Source organism: Chionomys nivalis, chromosome 25 (assembly GCF_950005125.1).
Source record: "Chionomys nivalis chromosome 25, mChiNiv1.1, whole genome shotgun sequence".
Taxonomy (NCBI): Eukaryota; Metazoa; Chordata; class Mammalia; order Rodentia; family Cricetidae; genus Chionomys; species Chionomys nivalis.
In genome coordinates, this window is record NC_080110.1 from 9,616,622 (window position 1) to 9,638,154 (window position 21,533).

A 21,533-nucleotide genomic window follows, 5' to 3' on the forward strand; every position below is an offset into this window, starting at 1 on the left:
TTTCCTATCCAAACGATAACAATCGACGTGCTTTGGTACCCCTATCGCAGACAGACCACTCGATCCACGTGGCCCTTCCTTCTTACCGTGTCCTGGCCTTGTATTTCATTACCTCCTCAGCAGGGACTGAGTGAATTAAAAGTCTAAACCAGGCCTAGTCTGTTTGATGATTACAGAGTCCTAGGGAAAGCGATGGAGATTAATTTGTGCCCCAAATGTGTTCAGTTATTTAGTGCTTTTTCAGGAAGCTAAATGGATTCCGTGAATTTTAATTGATGTTTAACTTTTAATTGTGTTCATGTGGGGTGGCCAGTTGGAACCGCGCCTAATACGACTGATGAGGCTCCGCACATTTGCATGCGGCACGCATTAGTGGGGCAGCCAGGGAGAGGCTCCAAGCAAGAGGGGGAGCTGCAAGGAGAGGAGCAGGCGAAACATGCCAATTTAGGGGGAAATGAAAAATTATCAATCTTGCTTTCTATTCATATTAAATAAGTATAGGTTTGCTATTATTCTTCTCTCACTGGTATTTCTTATTTAATTTTTTGAGCAAAGAAAAGAGTGTGTGTGTGTGTGTGTGTGTGTGTGTGTGGTATTTTAAGAGGTGATGGCTTGTTTGCAGTGGGAAGAATTCTAATTTTGCTGGAGTTTGGGGTTCAGGTTGCTGGCTAGCCCCCACAAATGCTATTTTACTGGACATCTGTCTTCTGTGACATGGATTGGTAAATGCTGGACCAGGGATGGTGGTGTTGTAACTAAGAGATGCTTTTTGGCTAAACCATTGCTTTAAGGAACATTTTGTTTGTTGTGTTTTTGTTTTGCCTAAGAAGTGAAGTGGGCCCCAGGCACAGTATACAAGCTTCTGACCTGTCTATGGTTCTCAGGGCTCTGCCCTCCTGTGTTTGATAGCCTCATCTGCAGAACAAAGCAAGATGGCCACAGCAATCCCAGCTATGATAATAACATCCAGATTTGATAATACCCAAAGGGACGGAGAAGAGTTAGCTCTTCTACTAGCCTGAAAGAGGTCATCTTTCCTGGGAGCCCTTCCGGAGACGCGGCTCACACACCATTCACTAGGACTGGCTCCCACAGCATCCCCTGGGACTGGCTCACATTCTGTCCCCAGGATTAGGTCACACACCATCCACTGGGATTGGACCGCCTGGCATCCACTGGAATTGGGTCAGATGCCATCTACTGGGACCGGTCCACATTCCATTCACTGGGATTGTATCACACACCCATGTATTAACCATTTGAGGAAATGGAGTTACCATGATTGCCTCAGACCAAGATTTAGCCAACTACAGCTAACACCTGTTTGTATCAACTCCTTTTGACATAATCCACACCGCCATTAAATTGTACTGCCCTAGAAGAGCTGGAAAGTTATGACAGAGACACGGCTGATCCATAAAGCCTGCGTTTCCTGTCTGCCCGCTAACAAAGTCAGCGCTTGGAGGAGTCACCCACAACGTGTGGTCATTAGAAGGGCAAGAAAGTAGCCACTTTAGCTCCCAAAGTGGTGTAGAATGCGATCTTGTTTATCAGCTGGTCTACTCTGAAGATTGGTATTTTAATATATTCAGATAGCTGTGGATGCTATGGCATTTAACACCCAAGGGAAAAATGTTCTACAAACACTTGTCATTTGTAGCCCATATTTCTGTATGGTGTGGCAGCCAGGTGACAAAGCCATAGGCCCCATCCGAGGGGATCACGTGGCTCTGCAGACAAGCTGTCTCTGCCTAACAATGGTCAGGATGTTTAGTGCTCCTTCCTTTGTAATTTGGAGGATATCTTACAGAGATGCTAATTCAGGCCTACGTGACAGCTAGCATACTCAGCAGAAAGGTAGATGCGGAAGTGACAAAAGGCCATTCACCTAGGAGACAGTCTAATGTATTTTCCCGCTCAATTTACGTGATGGTATATAAGCTGTTTGGATAATAAACGCGGAGAGATCTTCAGGAGGAGAAAAGCCTGAGACGCCCTTCCGTGATGACCATGTAAGCTGTGTCTGATTATTCCTCGTGACTCCGTACCAGTCCAGTTAGGGAAAGCAGTTATCTGTGTTGGGGCCCACGTGGACTCTAATAGTAATTGACAGAAACTGCCTTTGGTATACATTTGGAAGGAAAAAAGAAAACATCTCCACTCGTTTATTAAGCTGCCTTCCAAAGAAATTATAGAAGGGTTTATAAACCAGAGAAACCTAAGCACTTCTTAGTTTAGGGAGAACAGTAGTACTCTTGAAAAGTGGTATTTGCAGTCTAAGGAAATGCTCAGAAGGTCAACAAACAGTCCAGCAGAAGTGTGGCCTCTCAACCCTTTGTTTCCCTTCCCCTTTGGTCTATGACAGTTGATATCAACACCAAAAACAGCAGAACAAACCATGTTCATTCCTTTGGTTATTTTAGGTTTTCTGTTGCTCTGTTATGTTCCGTTTTGTTCTGGTTTGTTAAGACACGGTCCTGCTGGGTAGCCCGTGCCTTATCCTCCTGCCACTGCTTCTGCCTCTTGGAATTTAGGTCTACCCTGACATGCCCAGCTAATGTGAAAGAGATTAACGAAGAGGCAATGAGAGTGGACTGCTGGGTCTGGACCAGGGCACAGTTCCACAGTGCGGTAAGGTCTCATCTGCAGCGGGTGGTGTGCGCCTTTCATCGTCAGGAAGCAGAGGCAGACTGATTTCTCCGAGTCTGAGACTCGCCTGGTTTACATAGTGAGTTCCAGGACAATCAGTACTGTATAGTGAAACCCTGTTTTATACATACATATATATATATATATATATGTGTGTGTGTGTGTGTGTGTGTGTGTATGTATGCATGTTTGCCTATCTCTGTGTGTGTTCACTCACATCAGTATTAGTAAACATATATATACAAATGCATAGACATACATATATGTGTACATATATGTATGCCTGTCTGCCTGTCTCTGTGTCTGTTTGTGTGTATTCGTGTGTGATCACTCATATCAGTGTTAGTAAATATATATATATATAAATACAAATACATATATACATATATCTATGTGTAAGTATGTATGTCTGCCTGTCTCTGTGTCTCTCTCCGTGTATGCGTGTTTGCCTATCTCTGTGTGTGATTACTCACATCAGTATTATTAAATATATATATACAAATACATATACATACATTTATGTGTGCATGTCTGCCTGTCTCTGTGTCTGTGTTTTGTGTGTATTTGTGTATGATCACTCATATTAGTATTAGTAAGTATATATATATAAGTATATATATCTATTTATATGTATGTATATATATGTATGTCTGCCTGTCTCTGTGTCTGTGTGTGTGTGTATTCAGGTGTGATCACTTATGTCAGTATTAGTAAGTATATATATATAGAGAAATATATATATATATATTTATATGTATGTGTATATATGTATGTCTGCCTGTCTCTGTGTCTGTGTGTGTGTATTCATGTGTGATCACTCATATCAGTATGACTGAAACTGAGGAAATGTGAGCAAGATGGATGGATGGTACCAGTGTCCACATCCAGATACAGTTCTAGAAACCACTGGAGGAAAATGGGTAAAGAGCACCCGGGAATATTTTTGCATTGCTTCTTATAGCTGACTTTAAAGCTACGACTACCTAAATAAAATTTTCAAGAAAAAAAAGACACTTAAGCCACACCTAGGTAAAAAGATATTAGGAAAACTCAGTCGGTCACATCCCGAACGACCATCTAGCAACTGCTGGAGGTTCGGAGATGCTGTGGAGGACAGAAACAGTGCTGGAAAGGGTGATGCCATTCTTTTCTTTTTTGTAGTTTGTTTTTGACATTTTATTTATAGCTTATAATGGATTCTCAATGCAGTGCAACAATTAGCACAGAATGAAGCCATCAGTAGGTGCTGGTCAGGATTCCCGAGGAAAGGTCGTTATGACAACCTGGCTGGGGAACCAGCATGAATCTTAATTTCAATCAAGTAATCATGAGACCCCTTAAAATAATGTTGAGTGAGAGAGGCACAGACTGATGCGTGGCTTTTGCTGGAGAATGTCAATCCTGGTGGCTTGAGGCCCAACTGAATGACATCTAGAGCAGAAAATAGTATTAGTGACTTAGATAGAGACGTTTTAATAAATTTTCAGATGTCGTAGAAGTCTCAGAAAGATACCTCATTAGGCAAATGGTGGTGGGGTGGTGGCTTGTGCCTATGATCCTACTACTCAGAAGGCTGAGGCAGGAGAATTGCTGTAGGGTTACATAATGAGTTCCAGGCTGTCCTGGACTACAGAGGAAGACCCACTCTCGGAAAAAGAAAAACCTCTGACAGCTTGGCCTCTGGTTTTGTGGAAGTCCTCAGATAATGGACCAAACTTATACAGATAAACTTAACAGCAGCCATCGTGCAATCCAATGTACAGGTTTAACAGAATAGGCCTAGCCCTTAATACTCACAGTGAGAGACACACAGCTTTGTAGAAGTTGGCGTGGAGAAGACAGGTTCATTGGTGCCATAGCAGGCATCTGTGACTCACAGACACTGGGGTTCACTATTGGACCACCTGAGGGGAGCTGGAGACAATTAAACTAGAGAATAACGACATGGCAGAGAGGGCAGGTGGATTAGGAGGCACTGGGCAGAGGGAATGTGCGCACAGGAGTGACTTGTGGCTAGCTTTTGGGCATCCAGGCCCTCCTCACAGGGACCCTTTAAGATAAAAAGAAAAAATTGCCGGGCTAGAGAGATGGCTCAGTGGCTGAAAGCATCGGCTGCTCTTCCAGAGGCCTCAGGTTCGATTCCTAAAGTCATCCATAATTTGACTTACGGAGGATTCTGTGTTTTTTTTTTTTTTTCTGCCCTCCATGGGCACCAGGCATGTGCATGGTGCAAAGACATAACAAGCTAGCAAAACATTCATGCACATAAATAATTTAAAAACTACCTAAAGCAATAGCCAAAGGGCTGGTGGGACCTAGGTAGTGGGGCCAGGTTGGATGCCAATACCTCCCGAAGAGTGAGGTGAACCCAAACATTCTCATCTAAACACGTCCATCAGGGTGAGGCATGGGTTATGTGGCGAAATGTGTACTAGGACTAAAGAGATTTCTTTGAGTTCTGCCAGAACACACTGCCCTCCTTGTGTGTGTGTGTGCCTGCATGGCTTACCTGACGTTTTCGAGATTCTTTTTTTTTTTTTTTTTTGCATCTGTTCAATGAGGACAATAAAAGCGCCGGCTTCACGGGGCTGCTGAGTGGGTCAGATGTGGTTTGTGGAGCGCCAAGCATGTCCCCTGGACTGTGTGGCAGACCCTCTGCTGCAGGGGATGGATTGACTTGCAGCGGCAGATAAGCCGCTGACTGTATTTCACTTTCAGAAGGAATTCCCTCCTGCAGCCTCTTGGGACCTTGACATCATGACATTAAATGAATCACTTCACAAACATAATAATAATAACAATAATAATAATGTATAATAACGTACTTGCACTGCGGAGCCAGAACCTGTGTGGTTTCAAAGCTCTCCAGATGATTCAGATGTTCTGCCTGCATCGAGAACTATCTAACAGCGTATCAGTCCCCATGTGGCCGTCCAGGGCCTGACTCAGGATTCCACCTGCCTGGAGACAGCTGAGAAAAGCGGCAGACAGGGACTGATAGCCACCTTTGAGCTCGAGGTGAGCCAGCAGAGGCCACAGCCGTGAGAACTTCCAAGTTCTGTCACCAATGCTGCGCGTCTGCTTCAGGGGAACTGCTGTGTGCAGTGAGGGAAAGGCAGTCGTGCTGAGCTCAGAGCCAGTCCTGCCTCACCTGTAGCATCGTCTTCTGGGCAGGAAGGATCTGGGAAGAGGGGAGACATCTCCCCAGGACTTTGGACTGAACTGAAGAATGGCAGTGTTAAAAATAGCCAACAGTGCCCAGACATATCTGTGTGCTGGAAAATATCACAGACCCAGGACGATTGCCATGAATTACCAGTCTGGAGACAACATAATGTAAGAAGGGTACAATCCAAGGCAATTCAAGCCCGTGCAGTAGAACAAAGCCGAGAGATGAATTTTTATTTATTTTATTATGCATATGAGTGTATGGCTGTGCACTACATGTGTGTCTAGTGCCTGTGGGGGTCAGAAGAGGACATTAGATTCCCTGGTGCTGGAGTTCCAGATACTGTATATCTATGTGATAGCCTCTATGTGGGTTTGGGAATTGAATCCAGGTCCTCTGGGAGAGCAACCAGTGCTCTTAACCACTCAGCCATCTCTCCAGCCTCCAGAGATGGGTTTTGGTAAACCTTCTTTCAGTTTTAAGGCCAAAAGGTAGAAATAAGGATGCACATTTATGAAAGGCAGTTGAAAACCACATTCAACAGATATTGATCTATTGACAGACTTCCCTGGGACAGGGGCTTGTTTTGTTTTGCTTTGCTTTGCTTGCCTTGGGGATAGGGTCTTGTTCTTGCTCCAGGTCCTCCTGCCTCTGTTTCCCCAGTGCTGGATTACAGGTGTATGCCATCACGTAAGGCTTCGAGCCCAAAAACTCGGTAAAAGCTAAGCAGGAGCAGAAGCCATGTTCTCTGGGCAGCAGACCTGGAGATACCACACCCAGAGCTGAACAGAACAGAAGCCATCTTAACGTGCTTGAAACCCGTAAAACAAAGTTTAGAGCCTCATGAGAATCAAATCAGTGTGGGTGGTATCAAGTCCAACCAGCCAATTAAAGTACTGTAGGTTGTAGAGTTTCTAAGGAAATGGTAAGAAGCTGGCATTGCCATGATGCCTTTTCTAAAATCTGAACTGATAGAGACAACAACTGTGTATATTTATGGTTACCTGGTGAGATGATTAGATCAAGGTAATTGACATAATCCTTTATCCTTTGTGGGAGAATATTTAAATGCTATCCTTTTAAAATTGTATGTATGTGTATGGGTGTGTTGCTTGTGTGTGTGTGTGTGTGTGTGTGTGCGCGCGTGCGCACGTGCCTGGTGCCCACGGAAGAGAAAAGGGTATTGGACACCCTGGAACTGGAGTTACAGATGCTCGTGAGCCATTGTGGTGGTGCTGAGAATCAAACTCTGGTCTCTGATCTCTGGAAGAGCAACAAGTACTTTTTTGTTGTTTGTTTTATGAGACAGGGCATTACTATGTAACTATGGCTTTCTTCAAACTCACTCTGTAGACCAGGCTGGCCTTTAACTCACAGAGACCCTCCTCCTTCTGTCTCCCAAGTGCTGGGATTAAAGGCATGCGTCATTATACCCTGTTGTGGAATATTAACGAGGCAAAGATGTGTTACGTTTGTTTATGCTGCAGAATATGACTTCAGCTGTCTAAAGGTGTATTACTTTTGTTTATGCTGCATCTGTTTCACCTTGCCTGCCTAAGGCGCCAGATTGGTCTAATAAAGAGCTGAACTGCCAATAGCTAGCCTGGAGAAAGAATAGGCAGCGCTGGCAGGCAGAGAGAATAAAGAGGAGAGATCCAGCCTGGAGAGAAGGAGGAGAGGAACGAGAGAAGGAGGCAGAGAAAACGAGGGACAGGCCCAGTGCGAGAAGCCAGCCAGATGCCAGCCAGCTAGACACAGGAGAAGCAGTGAAAGTAAAATTTACAGAAGTAAGAACGGCAATGAACCCCAGTGCAAATGGTAGAGAAAGAGAAACAGGTTAATTTAAGTTGAAAGAGGTGGCGGAGCATTCAAAATTAATAAGTCCCTGTGTCGTAATTTGGGAGATAGTTGATTGGTGGTCCCAAAGAAAAAGCCTGATATAATGCCCAGCCCAACAAGTACCCTTAACTTCTGAGACATCTCTATAACTCCAAACACTGTTCTTCATGCAGTTTAAAAATATCTGCTACTAACTACAGCCGCAGTCCTGTGTAATTCCTCACCAAAGGTTATTCCTCTTATCTCACAGATACTCTGTACCCTTTGATTGACGTTTCTTTGTTTCTAGCTACTCTACCCCAGTCCCAACTGTTGGTAACCGCCCTTTGACTCTCTCTTTCTAGGAGTTTGACAGACGGTGACACGGTTCTTTGTTTCATGTTACAAGCGGGGGCGGGGAAACACGATAAATATTTGAACAACCGAGGGCTACGTGTTTGCACAGCCAACCGACAGTGTCAAACATTTGCGCAAATACAGACTGTGGTTTTTAGGGCAGGTGGAATGACTCGTTCTTATGTTGGGTTTTCTACCTTTAAGGTCTTTTCAGTCATTTCCTACATGACTCCACAAAGGCTTGCGGTGTCTGCTGAGTCTGAGGCATCAGTCTGTGCTTGAAGAGTTGAGAACATCTTCTCCCCTAAGTGTGTACAAATTAGTAATGAATGGCTGTGTCTTATCAGAGAAAAGCAAGTGTAGAGGGCACCCGTGGAACGTCATCTGTCACCTCCCTCGCATGCCTCCTTGCATCTTCCTAAAGGATCCAATGTTACTAAAGGACCCATATTTAGGGAAGGCCAACTGTACCTTGATGAGAGGCTAGGCTAAGTGCGTTCATACAGTGTGTTCCTCTGTCACCATGCTTTCCACGGTAGCCAGATAATTCACACTAGTCCCACCAGGAACAGCTGGGTTATAGATGGATTATCCTTCTTTGGTGTGAGGAAGACACTTGTAATCCTAGGGCCTGTTAGAGACCCATGATGAGGCTTGATACTGAGAAAGTAAGTCCATGCTGAGAGATGGAGAAAATCAGGTGTTTGGTGACATCGCTCATTTCCTGTATCATGCACGCCTTGCCTGCAGCCCAGACCTTTTATAAATTTTCTGAGCATCTAGTTTCCCTTGCTACTTAAGCTCGATTTAGATCTTTGACTTAGAACTGAAGATCCCATCCTGACCTGAACGGTGGGTACTTCTGCGTGGCAAGATTGTGTGGTTCAGTTGATGCTTATTTAATTAGATTTGCCAAGTAATCTATGGCTTGGGTTCTATTTGTAATGAGAACTAAAAGGAGAGCCGTAGACACGTGAGCACAGCGCCCACAGCGATCCTCTGGGGAGGCAAATGTTTGTAACCAGGGCGGGATCAGGCAAGATACCAGCCCGGTGGCACTGTGAGATGTCGCTGGTGGTCTTGGCACCGCTGTCTGCATTATCGTCCTGCTGGGAATTCTTCAGTTTTGTAATCTTACTTCTTTAATCGTTTTAGATATTAATGCACTCTTGCCTAGCTGCCTTCTGGGGGGCAGAGGACCCCATCTCGTGGCTGCTACACTATTTACCCCGGTTGCTCTGCTGATCTTAACTGGAGGACCCAGCGTTCTGCTCTCTGTCTTCCTCTGACTTACTAAATGAAAACAAGCATCTACAGGCCACGTTAAATTAGTAACTATGTAACGTTTTAAATGTAACAAACACACTAGAAGAATGTAATAAGAAAGAAGGCCCCATTAGCTAGTGGCTAATGAATCTTGTCTGAATGAATCATGACTTAACAACCTGTAAAACAAAACCAGGAAAGGAAACTCACTCTGGATTGAGGCTGCCCCTATAAGCAGACTCCCTTCTTAAAGAACAGCAACATGGCTTAGCAGGTAAACACACTGGAAGGTCAGACTTTGGAGTATATTTAGTAACAAACAGATTGGCCTCAGCCAACCACACCAGCTAAGTTTCAGCCAGTCACAGGCTGTGGGCTGATCGGGCCATGCCCACACAAGCAGTGCCAGGCTCCAGTCAGCACAGGGTTTCTGGACTCCGTTCCACTCTCTGTCTGTAACTGTTCCCTGCCCCATCCTGTGGGGCAGTGTTCCCCTGGACAGTTTTTGGCTCTGGGTGCTGTTCAACTTACAAATCATTCTTTACTCAGGCAAACTCACATTCAGTTTGTCTAAAGTGTGTGTGTGTGTGTGTGTGTGTGTGTGTGTGTGTGTGTGTGTGTAGAGAGAGAGAGAGAGAGAGACGTTGAACCATTTGGAAATTTAAGGATTAGACACCATCTTGGAAACATTAAAGTCCAGTTATTGTTGCTTTTATATAAGAGTGGTGTCATTTTCATGTTTCTAAATTGTCCTTATCTTTTTTAGCAATACATATTTGTATTAACTCATTAATCTCGACTGTCAACAGGTCAGGATTCAGACCCACCATGGAAACAAACCACGGGCATGTCTTTAAGAGTGTCTAGATTCAGTTAGTGAGGTAGGAAGACACTCTCTAAATGTGGGCAGCACCAGTCCATGGGCTGGATTCTTGGACAGAATGAAAAGAAGAAAGGGGGCTGGGCAGCAGCAGCTGTCTGTCCTAGCGGAATATGACCGGCTATGTCCAGCCCCCGCCGTAACTTTCCCCACGATGATCGACCATATCTTGGAACTGTTAGCCCAAAGCAAGCCCTTTCCTTCTCGGATTGCTCTCATTGGGTGTTTTTTGCAGAAATAAAGAGAAATCAGCGTTAGGATCTACTCTTTGATTAGATGCGGAGCCATGGAGAAAGGGAGTGATTGCAAAGATGAGGTAGAATTGGCTCTGATTGAGAACGGCTGAGAATAAGTAATAACCGTGGACTTTTCAGCTCTCAGAACTATAGGACACACTATTCTAAAATAAAATTATCCCCTTGTCTTCCTCTGGGAGTCATGATAAACGATTTGATAAACATGTCCAGGGGAGAAAATTGTATAAATTACAGAGAGAATTGAGGCAGTGAAAAGGCTTGGTTTATTGAAATATACAGACTGACTGTTCCCATTGTCTGTAAGTTTCTTTACAGGGGTGGGGTGTTTTTTATACCACAGACGCTTTTCCATTGAATTTGATTTTGGAGCAGTTGATAGATTTTGTTGTCGTTTGTTTGTTTCTTCTCACAAAGAACAGAATCTCTGTGGAATCTCTCCGCCTACAAATCTTTTGCTCTGGTAATAGTATACCTTCTCTGCGGCTTGGGTGTTTGTGCCAGGTGCCTGCATTGGGAACCTGGCCCTTCTGGTTTTCGGCCAGATCGTTAATTCCAAGTCTTGGTGTTGCTTGTTTGCCTGACTGAATTCTTTCTCCACCTCTGATCGTCTCCCTGTCTGAAACATCCACTCGTGGTCTTTTGTCTTTTTCTATTTGGAGTTATGCACATACATGTATGTGTGTGCACATATGTGTTCATGTATGTGTGTCGTGCATGTGCAGGAGCTGGAGATCAATGTTCCGTGTCTTCATCACTCTCCACTTCTTTGAGATGGGGTCTCTCGCTGAACCTGAAGCTGTTGACTAAAGTGGCAGACCCCTGGGACTGGCCTAGCTCCACCTCCCAGCACGGGAATCAGAGGTGTGGGCCACTGTGCCTGGGTTTTTATGGAGATGTTGGGGATCAAATTCAGGTCTTTGTGTTTGCTTATGTGTCAAACACTTTCCTCAAGGAGTCGCTACTGGCCTTACTCTTAGTCTATTTTCTGCTTATATCTGAGCATCACAGGTTGGGTAATTTATTTTTTAATTTTTATTAAATGTTTACAAAATTGAACCAGGTGGTGATGGTGCATGCCTTTATTCCCAGCACTTTGGAGGCAGAGACAGCTGGATCTCTATGAGTTCGAGGCTACTGTAGTCTACAGAATGAGTTCCAGGACTGTTTCACAAAGAAATCCTGCATTGAAAAATCAAAAAAAAAAAAAATCATTTAGGATCTGGAGAGATGGCTCAGTGGTTAAAGAGCCCTGGTTGCTCTGCCAGAGGACCTGGGTTCAATTTCCATCACCCACATGATAGCTCATAACTGACTTTAAGTCCAGTTCCTGAGGATCCAACACAGATATACCTGTAGGCAAAACACCAATGCTCATAAAGAAAAAAAAAAGTTATTTTGTAAAAGAACGTTTCAAAAAATGGTTCTGAAGGTTGAAGTAGCCAGAGTCGGGTGTGGGGTGGGGCACACATGGTGAGAGCCCACTGGCTGGTGGGAACTCTGCAGTGCCCTGAGCTATGGTGACTGGAGTAAGCAGCTCTCAGTAGCCACGACATCTGCCTGTGGATTTATCCATCCAGGAGGACAGGGTCCTTGTGGCTCAGTCTCCTCTTAGCGGCCCTACCTCCTAATCCTTCAGACTGAGCATTGAATTTCAATGTGACGTCCTGGTGGGGACATTCAGACTATATGGCGGATGGTCACCTCCTCCTTAGGACCTCACCCAGAGGCCACAGTCGTACAACCTGCTGGAAACTCAGCATCCTCCCTTGAATGCTGTTGAGGGGCCAAACGTTTGTGAGACCAGAAAAGGCATGGATGTCTTACTGCTTTCTGTGGTCTTTGTATAAAGCCCATTCTTAGTTTCTAAAGCATGTTAGTAGGAGGAACCCTGTGAGCGAGCTCTGTTTGGCTTTAGATGGGGTGAGTGGGTGTGGGCAGCCTTAGGCCCAAGGTGGTGCTTTCTCCTCATGATGGGGAACTGACAATTTAGTTTCAATGAATCTTCAATATCTTTTACTGATCATGTCCTTTTTATCCTATGGAAAAAGAAGGGTATCTAAGTTTAGGATCCCGTTTTCTCTTCCTTTTGATCCTTAAGGAACACAACGAACACCACCCATTCCATGACTTATTTTCAAAGTGTTTTTAAACATTTTTATTTCACCCACTTACCTGATACTTTGGCCGCATTTGCCCTGTGCCTGGTTTTGTATCAGGGTGGGCAGGATCCGGCAATACAAGATCGGTTTTCAGTGTTGCTCTGGTGGAAATGGAGGCTGGATATTGAAGAAGGATGGATTTATGATTAGCATAGTAAGCATTTGTTAAATGAGCATGCTTTGTGTATAGATCCATGATGACGGGAACCGTGTTCTGATTAATTGCAGCGTGTTGAGTGCCTGCCTGAAAGTCTTACCGAATACTCTATTTGTTATTCTCGATGAACTTAGGAATGCGTGTTCCTTTTCTTTTCTAGACGGAAACAAAGCACAGAGAGGTTAAATTATATGTCCAAAATCATATATCTAGACTTAACTTAAATATAGTTAAGTGACCTTAAGCACAGATACTCAACTCTAGGATCTGTGTTCATTACAGAATCGTTATTAAGGAATCCATTGGCTCGTTGGTATTGTATCACTGGCTTCCAGTTTAAAGAAAACCATGATGATTGTTTACTGCCGTCTTCCCTAACTGTGAAACATGATACAATATGATATTGCAGCTCGCTGGCTACCTTGCTCCATGTAGCTGCCATGGCCAATACCTTTTTGAGACTGAGTTTCTCTGTGTAGCCCTGGCTATCCTGAACTATCTCAGAACTAGTTCTATAGACCAGGCTGGCCTCGAACTCACAGAGATCTGTCTGCCTCTGCCTCCCGAGTGCTGAGATTAAAGGTGTGTGCCACTTTAGAAAATATCTTAGCTGAGCTGACTGATAAACCATAGAAACGTGTCTCTCTTTCTTCTGGAGGCTGGGAGTCTAAGATCAAGTTACAGATGAGCTTGACCCTTTCATACAGCATCCTCACACGGCAGAGATGGGGGTGAGCACCGTGAACTCGGACGATGGAGAGACAGATAAAGGACCAGGGAGCTTTCTGAAGTTGATGTTCTGGGCACTGGTCCCCTTCACAAGGATGGAGTCCTTGTGTGTAAACCACTTCTTCAAGGAATTGCCTTATCGAGTATTAAATTTCAGCATGAAGTTTGGGGCGACATGGGCATTTAAACCATATCGGAGTCAGAGCGACTTTTAAACTTAAAGAAATTTGATCAATTTGCTGTCTGCTAGCTTTCTGGGATGAAGCTCACCATAGTGGGTCGAGACCCCTATGGGATGAGCCCCACTCTGTCACTTGCAGAGTTCATTTGTTGGTGACAATAAAGCCAGTATGCTGTTGGGTTCATTTTATCTACCCGCCATGTAGTGTAAGGTTGAGAATGTGTTTCTTCCGTGTGCATCTGTGATACACATACATGTATGCATACACACTCCGCCTAACGATGAAAATTGCAGTCCTTATGTTAATTCTCTGTGACCTGTGCTCACCGGTTCTAAATTCTCTCAGCTAGGAACTACATGTTACTTCAAGCTCAGCCGTGGACCGCTCAGCTCAGACTCGCAGCCCAACTGCCCTTTCTCCTGCCAGTTGCTCACCCCAGCACAGAAAGCCGTCATGGATGTCACCTGTGTCGAGGTCTCCCCATCGCACCATTTCAAACCATTCTGATTTGCTTTAAAAAGCCTCTGGACAGATGGATGCAGGCACCTGGCGTGGCTTTTCATCTTGTTCTCTTGGGTGACAGGCAAATCTAGGAGGTGTGGTGTAAAGGTGGCAAGGATGTTCCCCTAGTCCCAAAGACACAATGGCTCACTCTTGGGGGACTTGCTTCCCAGTCTGCCCAAACTTAGAGGCCCTGAGCAAGGTTGTTTAATCTGGAACCATCCATATATTTTGTTTGTTTGTTTTGAGGCGATCTCTCTATGTGGCCCAGGCTATCCTGAACCTCACTATGAAGACCAGGCTAGTTTTGAACTCACAGAAATCCACCCTCCTCTGCCTCCCATGCCCAACCATGGAGGATTTTAAATCCCTCCAAATGAAAAGAACCACACATTCCTCTCAACTATAAGAACTATAATGGTGTCTTGTTCGTTTTGAATATATTTAAACTGGAGAGCCCACAGGTTTTCATATTGAATTCTTTTAAATATTGGAATTAATCCTGTTCCCTTTGGGAAGCTGCCATGAAGACAGGTGTTGTTCATTTCAGCCAGCGCTTGCTAAGCGTTGGCCTAGGGCACGTAGGCCTTGGGAGGAACCAGACACCCAAAAGCCATAGCCCCCATCACAACAGCATGACCGGGAAATCTCTTGGGCACCACCTCTTCTGTTCAACTCTTTTTGGTCTTGGTGCTTTTTAGGAAACTCTGATACCATCTACCTTGTTTGCTGGGGTGGGTGGGCTAGTGAGAAGTCTGAGGCCTGAAGAGATAAAAACATACAGACCCTGGGTGTTCATTGGGGAATGCATCAAAACCAGACCTGTGTTCTCTGGTAGAAAACAAGTACGGCCTGCCCAGCTCACTCCCCGCCACCCACACAGAAGTCAACTTCAGAGGGCTGCCTCATGATTGCTCACAACCTGTAGGGGAGATAACTGCGCGGTGCAGGGGGATGAGTTTCCGAGGTTGGGATCAAATGTCTTCTAGAGATAATGGGTTAATTTGCGGTGACTCGTAGCTTGCTGGAAACATCAGCGCTGCCGTGCTTCGGCTGCCCACTTGAAAGCCATGAAACGATAGTGGGCTCAAATAGCAGTCAAATCGCTTCCCCTAGCAGCAGCTGTTGCTGTGTGGGTGGTCTTGGCCGGGACTTGGCCTTAGGTCACCCTGACGTGTTTGCCGTTTCACCACCAGAGCACACGGTGGCCGCTGTGTGTCACCCGGATTTATGGCAGAAGACATCTGACGCTCGGATAATCAGACTGTCAGAGAAGGAGGACCACTTCATAGCATCATTTCTCCTCCGTCTGAACTGGGACCGAAGCGCTGAATGCCGCTTGCCATCTGTGTGCTAGCGGGACAGGGGAATGTAAGAAATAAAAAATGATCTCCAGAAACTGAAGTTCGTTTTGAAGCAGGACTCAGTAATTCTAGAACCCAACTGATCAGGCCAGCGGCCCTGAGGTTCTGGAAGAACTGATAGGTTGTAAGATTGTCCTGCAGAATGCAAATGCTAGGTTACCTCTGTCCCTGGGGAAAATAATTCCCAACCTTCTGCAGCTCACCCTGGCTGGCTTCTGACAGTGGTTTTCAAGGGTAGTTGTGACAGTCTCCATCCCTCGCTTACTTGGAGAAGAGGGAGTGCTGGTTGCTTGTGTCTGGACCCCTCCCCCGAGATGTGCATTTTCCATGGGCCAGTAGTTCTAAAAGGAAGGGAAAGAAAAGTTCCGACCTGCCAATGCAGTAAACATGTCAGAGATACATACAGTAGGCACAACATTCGAAAGATATTAAGTGGGATCCCTTATCTAACCCAGAAATAATCACTATTAACTTTTATTTACTCCTGTGATATAATGCTATGCACATTTATGAATCTGTACCCACACTCTTTAATTATCTTTATATTGGCACATATGATATTATACTGTATTATTCATTCCGCATGTATCTAGAGCCTGCTTCCCTCCAGAAGTGGATAGGCTACCCAGACTTGGCATATCAGTGCCCAGCTACCAATGGCCAAGGCTGATCCGGTTTATTACCACCCTCCCTGGACTCTCCACTAACCCCACTTCTCACTCAGGATATACGCTTTTATAAATATCATCAAGGCCACGGAAGAATGCTCATTCTGATTTATTAGCTCTGAGGAGGGGGCTGAAATTTTTCTTTTCCAACAAATTTTCAGATAGTCCCGGTGCTAACTGTGCTTTGAAGCAAGGGGCACTAGCAAGGAGCCAGCAACATCTGGAACCAGGTTCCTTCTAGTTGAATTGTCCTGGGATGTCATACAGACTCTGAAAACTGTGTTGTCAATTCTAGTTGGTCTCCATTGTACAAAGCAAAGAGAAGCAACTTCTTTATAAAGACATTTATTAGAGAAAGTATAAAATATCTGTTGGGGGAGGCTGCTTGTTTTCCAGCTGCCTAGACTCCCGAGATAATCACACACACACACACACATACACACACACACACAAAAATCTGTATTATTTGCAATACTATTTGGCCAGTAGCTTAAGCGTATTTCTGGCTAACTCTTATATCCTAAACTAACCCATCTCCATTAATCTGTGCATCACCATGAGGTTGTGGCCTACCTGCAAAGTATTGGCGGGCACCAGCGCAGGGATCTGTCCTGGTGGCAGCTACACGGCTTCTCACTGACTCTGCCTTCTTTCTCCCAGCATTCAGTTTAGTGCCCCCCCCCCCAGCTCTACTCTGCCCTATCACAGGCCAAGACAGCTTCTTTATTCATTAACCAATAAAAACAACACATACACAGAAGGACTTCCCAAGAATACTTGATCTATTCACGTTTAGAAACACAGTTCTGTTTCTTGCCTTAATGGGTTGTGAGAAGAAACCTGAACAGAAGTGGTCCCCAAAAATTGCACTATAGGCTGGGGATATGGATAAGTAGATAGAGTTGCCCAGTATGAACAACACCCCAAAGTCCGTTACTGTATAAACCAACTGTGTTGGCCTGTGCCTGCAATCCCAGCACTCAGGATCTAGGGGCAGGTCGTTCAGAAGTTCAAGTTTATCCATAGCCATATATATATATATGGAAAGACAGGAAAGCCTGTCTTGGGTAAAACAAACAAACAATCAAAAAAAAAAAAAAAAAAAAAAACCAAGTAAAATCAAACATTTGAGCAGTGTTGTCAAGAACATTACTTTTTCTTTAAGAATTCACAGCTCTCTGCTGTCTCTTTGGAAATCATCACCCAGCATGCGCTGTTTCTATCCAGCCAGTGGCTTTGCATAAGGCACAAGTTTCCCCCTGGCAGACAATAAACCTGATGTACCTAGTTATCCTTTCAGTGCTGGGTGGCGTGATGGCCAAACCTGGGGACAGTATGCTATTTTCTTGGGAATAATAAAAATAAGGAAGTTTCTTTTGTGGCCAACTACTCTTTTGGTTTTCTTTTGAAGTGAATTCTTTTCTTCCCCTTTCTCAGAACTCATACCTCAGCCTAAGACTAGTTTGACTGACATTAAAGAGTGTCTTTGCTCCCGTTCATTCAGATCAGGCATTGAATGGGCTTCCTCAAACTCCAGTATCTTTTATTGAATCAGAAAAATGATTTCTTTTGTGAAGCAATTTCATGCCTTGTTATCTCCAATAGGTCTGTAAAACTGAAGGTTACATGGCCTTACCTGACAGTAGCTATTATTGCAAAGATGGAAAAATGAAATTTTGATGAAAGACTCACTAAGCCCATGACATCATCCGTTTGGAGCCCCGTGCCTTGAGGAGCATTGTGGGGCATGATAAGGGCATTTGTGTTAAAGCCATGCAAGAAAACTTGTGACCTCATACATCACTGTTTCAATATGCCAATAGGTCTAAATGAGTCATAAATGATTTAAAGTTGCACTTTTATTAGGAGGAAATAACAACGGTACAGCTAGCTGACTTTTCTTTGGCGTTTTTGTGCACCGTCATACTGTATTTTATATATGTGACTTCTAACAAAAGGCTGGTCTAAAGAATCCTGCAGAACGCTTATCTGTCACTTCCTCATCTTATTGTTAGGCTTAGGGTGCAGCCTTAAGACTTAATAACTTAAAATGTAGTATCTCCTCGGGGCTGTACAGAGGGTCAGTGGTTAGGAGTATGTATTACTCTTGCAGAGAACTTTGGTTCGTTCCCAGCACCCACAAGGTGATTCCTAACAATCCCTAAGTCCAGCACTAAGAGATATGACGACCTCTTCTGGCCTCTGTGGGCACTGCATGCATGTTTAGTTGCACAAAACACACATAAAATAAATCTAAAAAGGTTTTTTGTTTAAATGACATCTCCTCCATAAGTGTGGGTCTATATTTGCTTTTTAAAATTTATGTGATCCAACCCATTGGGATTAGCTTAAGAAAGAAGACGCTGAGGCCCTCTCCTGACTCTTTCCATACAGCCTTCACCCAGTGGCAGAAGGCCCTTGGGTGACACCCAAGCTGGCCGTCACAGACAGACAAATTACTCTTGAAGTCAGAATAAATCTGTTGTGGCCCTGGCCATTTTCATCCATTAGCAATGGAAAGAGCTCCAGGCAGCAGGTTTGAGGGTTGTCATTTGACCAATAATGTTTTCCCAACAATTCTCTATTGAGTTCCTGCTGCTGGTTGAGTCTGTCATGAACCCAGTGTATGGAGCTAAGACTTCACAGAGGTAACTTAAGTGAGCCATTTAATTTCTTTGGACTTGAAAAAAATGCAGCTCATTCTTAATCTCCTAGGATTGCTGTTATAATCAGGCATATCGAAAAAAAAATCTAAGATGTTAATTCCTGAGTTCTTTAGGTCAGTGTGGTCACGCAGTCTTGAGTTTGCAGCCCTTTTGCATGTGGTCTGCCTTCGTACGCTTCCCCTCAAGTGACCCCCCTCCTTTGCCCTTTGTCTGATTGTGACAGTTGCCTTGTCCTCTCCAAAGAAGATGGCATCTTCCTGTTTGCTCAACAATGCCAGCTTCTTTCCCTCTTGACCGAGTACTCTCTAAAGGAGGGGCTGAGAAAGAACTGGCGGATGTTCGATGAGAACTTAGGAGGAAGAGAATGATGCTAGATCAAAGATACTGGGGGGTGGAGTAATTTCTGCATTAAACAGACAGCACAAATCAGATACTTAAAATAACGACACAGAGTACAGTTATCATGGAACATCTCTGTCATTTCCTAGAGTCAGAAATAAACAGAGATCAGCTTTGGAGCTGGGCACGTGGCCAGCCTTATCTTTGGTGGATGGGAATGATGAAGGGTCAAGCTTGAGAGAGGGTGCCGGCTAGAAGCAGCCTTCTCTAGAGCACGCAGGAGCAGCTGGAACTTGAAAACACTCAGGCCAGGCTTCTGTGAGCCTCTTGGCTGGGCGAGTAGACGAGAGACCGCAGTGCACTTTGAAGACTCCTAACCCTTCGCACTAGCCCGGATCCTCCTTTGCTTTTGCTTTATAGCTAATTGTAGACATTTTATGTCTGATCCCTATTGACTGGAGGAGCTACCATGCCATTCCCTTCCTAATGTCCAGGGGAATTTATTTCTCTCCCCCCCCTTCTCTCTCTAATTTTCCATTTCCCAGCTCCAACCCCTTCACTGCACACATGCATCTGCCTCACTCAGAGAGCACAGAAAAAGCACCTCAAGCCCTGCCCCTGAAGTGTTTTAGAGGCTCTGGTTTCGTACTTTTAAAACTCTGCAAAACTGACGGACTCTAAGGGACCGGGGATGCCTCTTTCCTTTATCATGTAAGAAAAAAGAAGCTGCACAATTAGTAACAGCCATGGTGCAGACTTTGGGAAATGCTTTCTGTGAAGGGTCAGTTAGGAAATGCAGCACTTTAAGTCTCGAGGGCCATGTAGTCTGTCACGACTACTTGATCACGTGTTGTGACAGCGGCAACCGGTAAGAAGCGAGCACACATGAGTTTAGCAACCTCTACGAACACTGAAATGTTAACTTCATCAGATTTTATGTCATGAGATATCCCTTTTTTTTCTTCAACTCTTTAACATATGAAAAACATGCTTAGTAAGCTGGGCGGTGGTGGTGCATGCTTTTAATCCCAGCACTTAGGAGGCAGAGGCAGACGGATCTCTGTGAGTTCTAGGCCTACAGAGTGAGTTTCAGGACAGGCTCCAAAGCTACACAGAGAAACCCTGTCTCAGAAAACCAAAATAAATAAATAAAATAAAAAGGAAGAAAGGAAAAGAAAAACATGCTTAGCTTGCAACCTTATAGAATAGGTGGTGGGGGCCTGGAGAAGAGGGCTCAGGAGTGTCTCGTACGGCTGCTCTTCTAGAGAATCTGAGTTTGTTCCGCGCACTCACACCAGGCTGCTCACAGATCCATATGGGATGCAGTATTCTGGACTCTAAGGACACCTGCACCCCCCTACACACACACAGACACATATACATATAGACATACAGCGGCAGACATACATACATGTACACACACAGACACACAGCGACAGACATATAGACATACAGCAGCAGACATACATACATGCACACACACAGACACACAGAGACATACATACATACATGCACGCACACAGACACACAGAGACAGACAGACATACATGCACACACACAGACACAGAGACAGACAGACACACATACAGACATGCACACAGACACACACACTCACAATACATATACACACACAAATAAAAATAAAATCTAAAAAATAAAATAGGTTTGGATTTGTCCTGAGGGCCATCATAGTTAGAGCGAGCCCCGGCATACAAGAAACTCAGAAGTAGCAGTGAGAAGACTGTTGTTCTCATTTGAGGTTATTACTTTTTAACCTTGGCATTGTTCTTAATTTCCTAACCTCGTTTTCCCAATCTGGAGCTGAGTCCAGAGGGAGCAGGGTGTGAACGCAGGGAGCCCTGAAAAACAAAGTCAGGGGTCAAGGTTCACGTCTGCTGTCTTGCTGGGATACGAAGGGAAATAGACGGTAATACTTTGATCTCCGTTCCTGACACAGAGTTCCGAAAACCCTTGGAATTTCCCGAGTGACAGGGTGGCAGACACATGTGTGTCACCCATCTTAAGCCCCTTTCAGCCTGAGTTTATGCTAATGAGAGCACTCTGGACCCCTAGATAGCTTCAGGGTGGGTCTGGTGGCCGAGGAACATGGGGAGTGTTGGGAGAGACAATCCAACAGGTCTGTATTATAAAACCTAAACCACAGCGTTCTGAAAGCTTCTGGACTGGTGAACTCATTCATCCATGTATCAGGGGAGAGATGCTCCCGACTGCACGGCCATGGAGGCCTCGTCACCTGGCTGCTCACCTGCAGCCTGTCAGAAAGACAGCAGTCGTCACAGGCAAAGTGCTTCCCAGAGTGAGCTATTCTGTGACTTACCAAACCTGGGGTGGGGCTTGGGAGCCCTTCAGCT

General features: G+C 44.8%; 1 protein-coding gene across 1 annotated transcript in view; it reads left to right on the forward strand.

Annotated features, from left to right (window-relative positions):
* Window positions 1-21,533, forward strand: part of Tmcc3 (transmembrane and coiled-coil domain family 3) — a 251,321-nt gene that overhangs the window by 113,217 nt on the left and 116,571 nt on the right. The window lies entirely within an intron of this gene.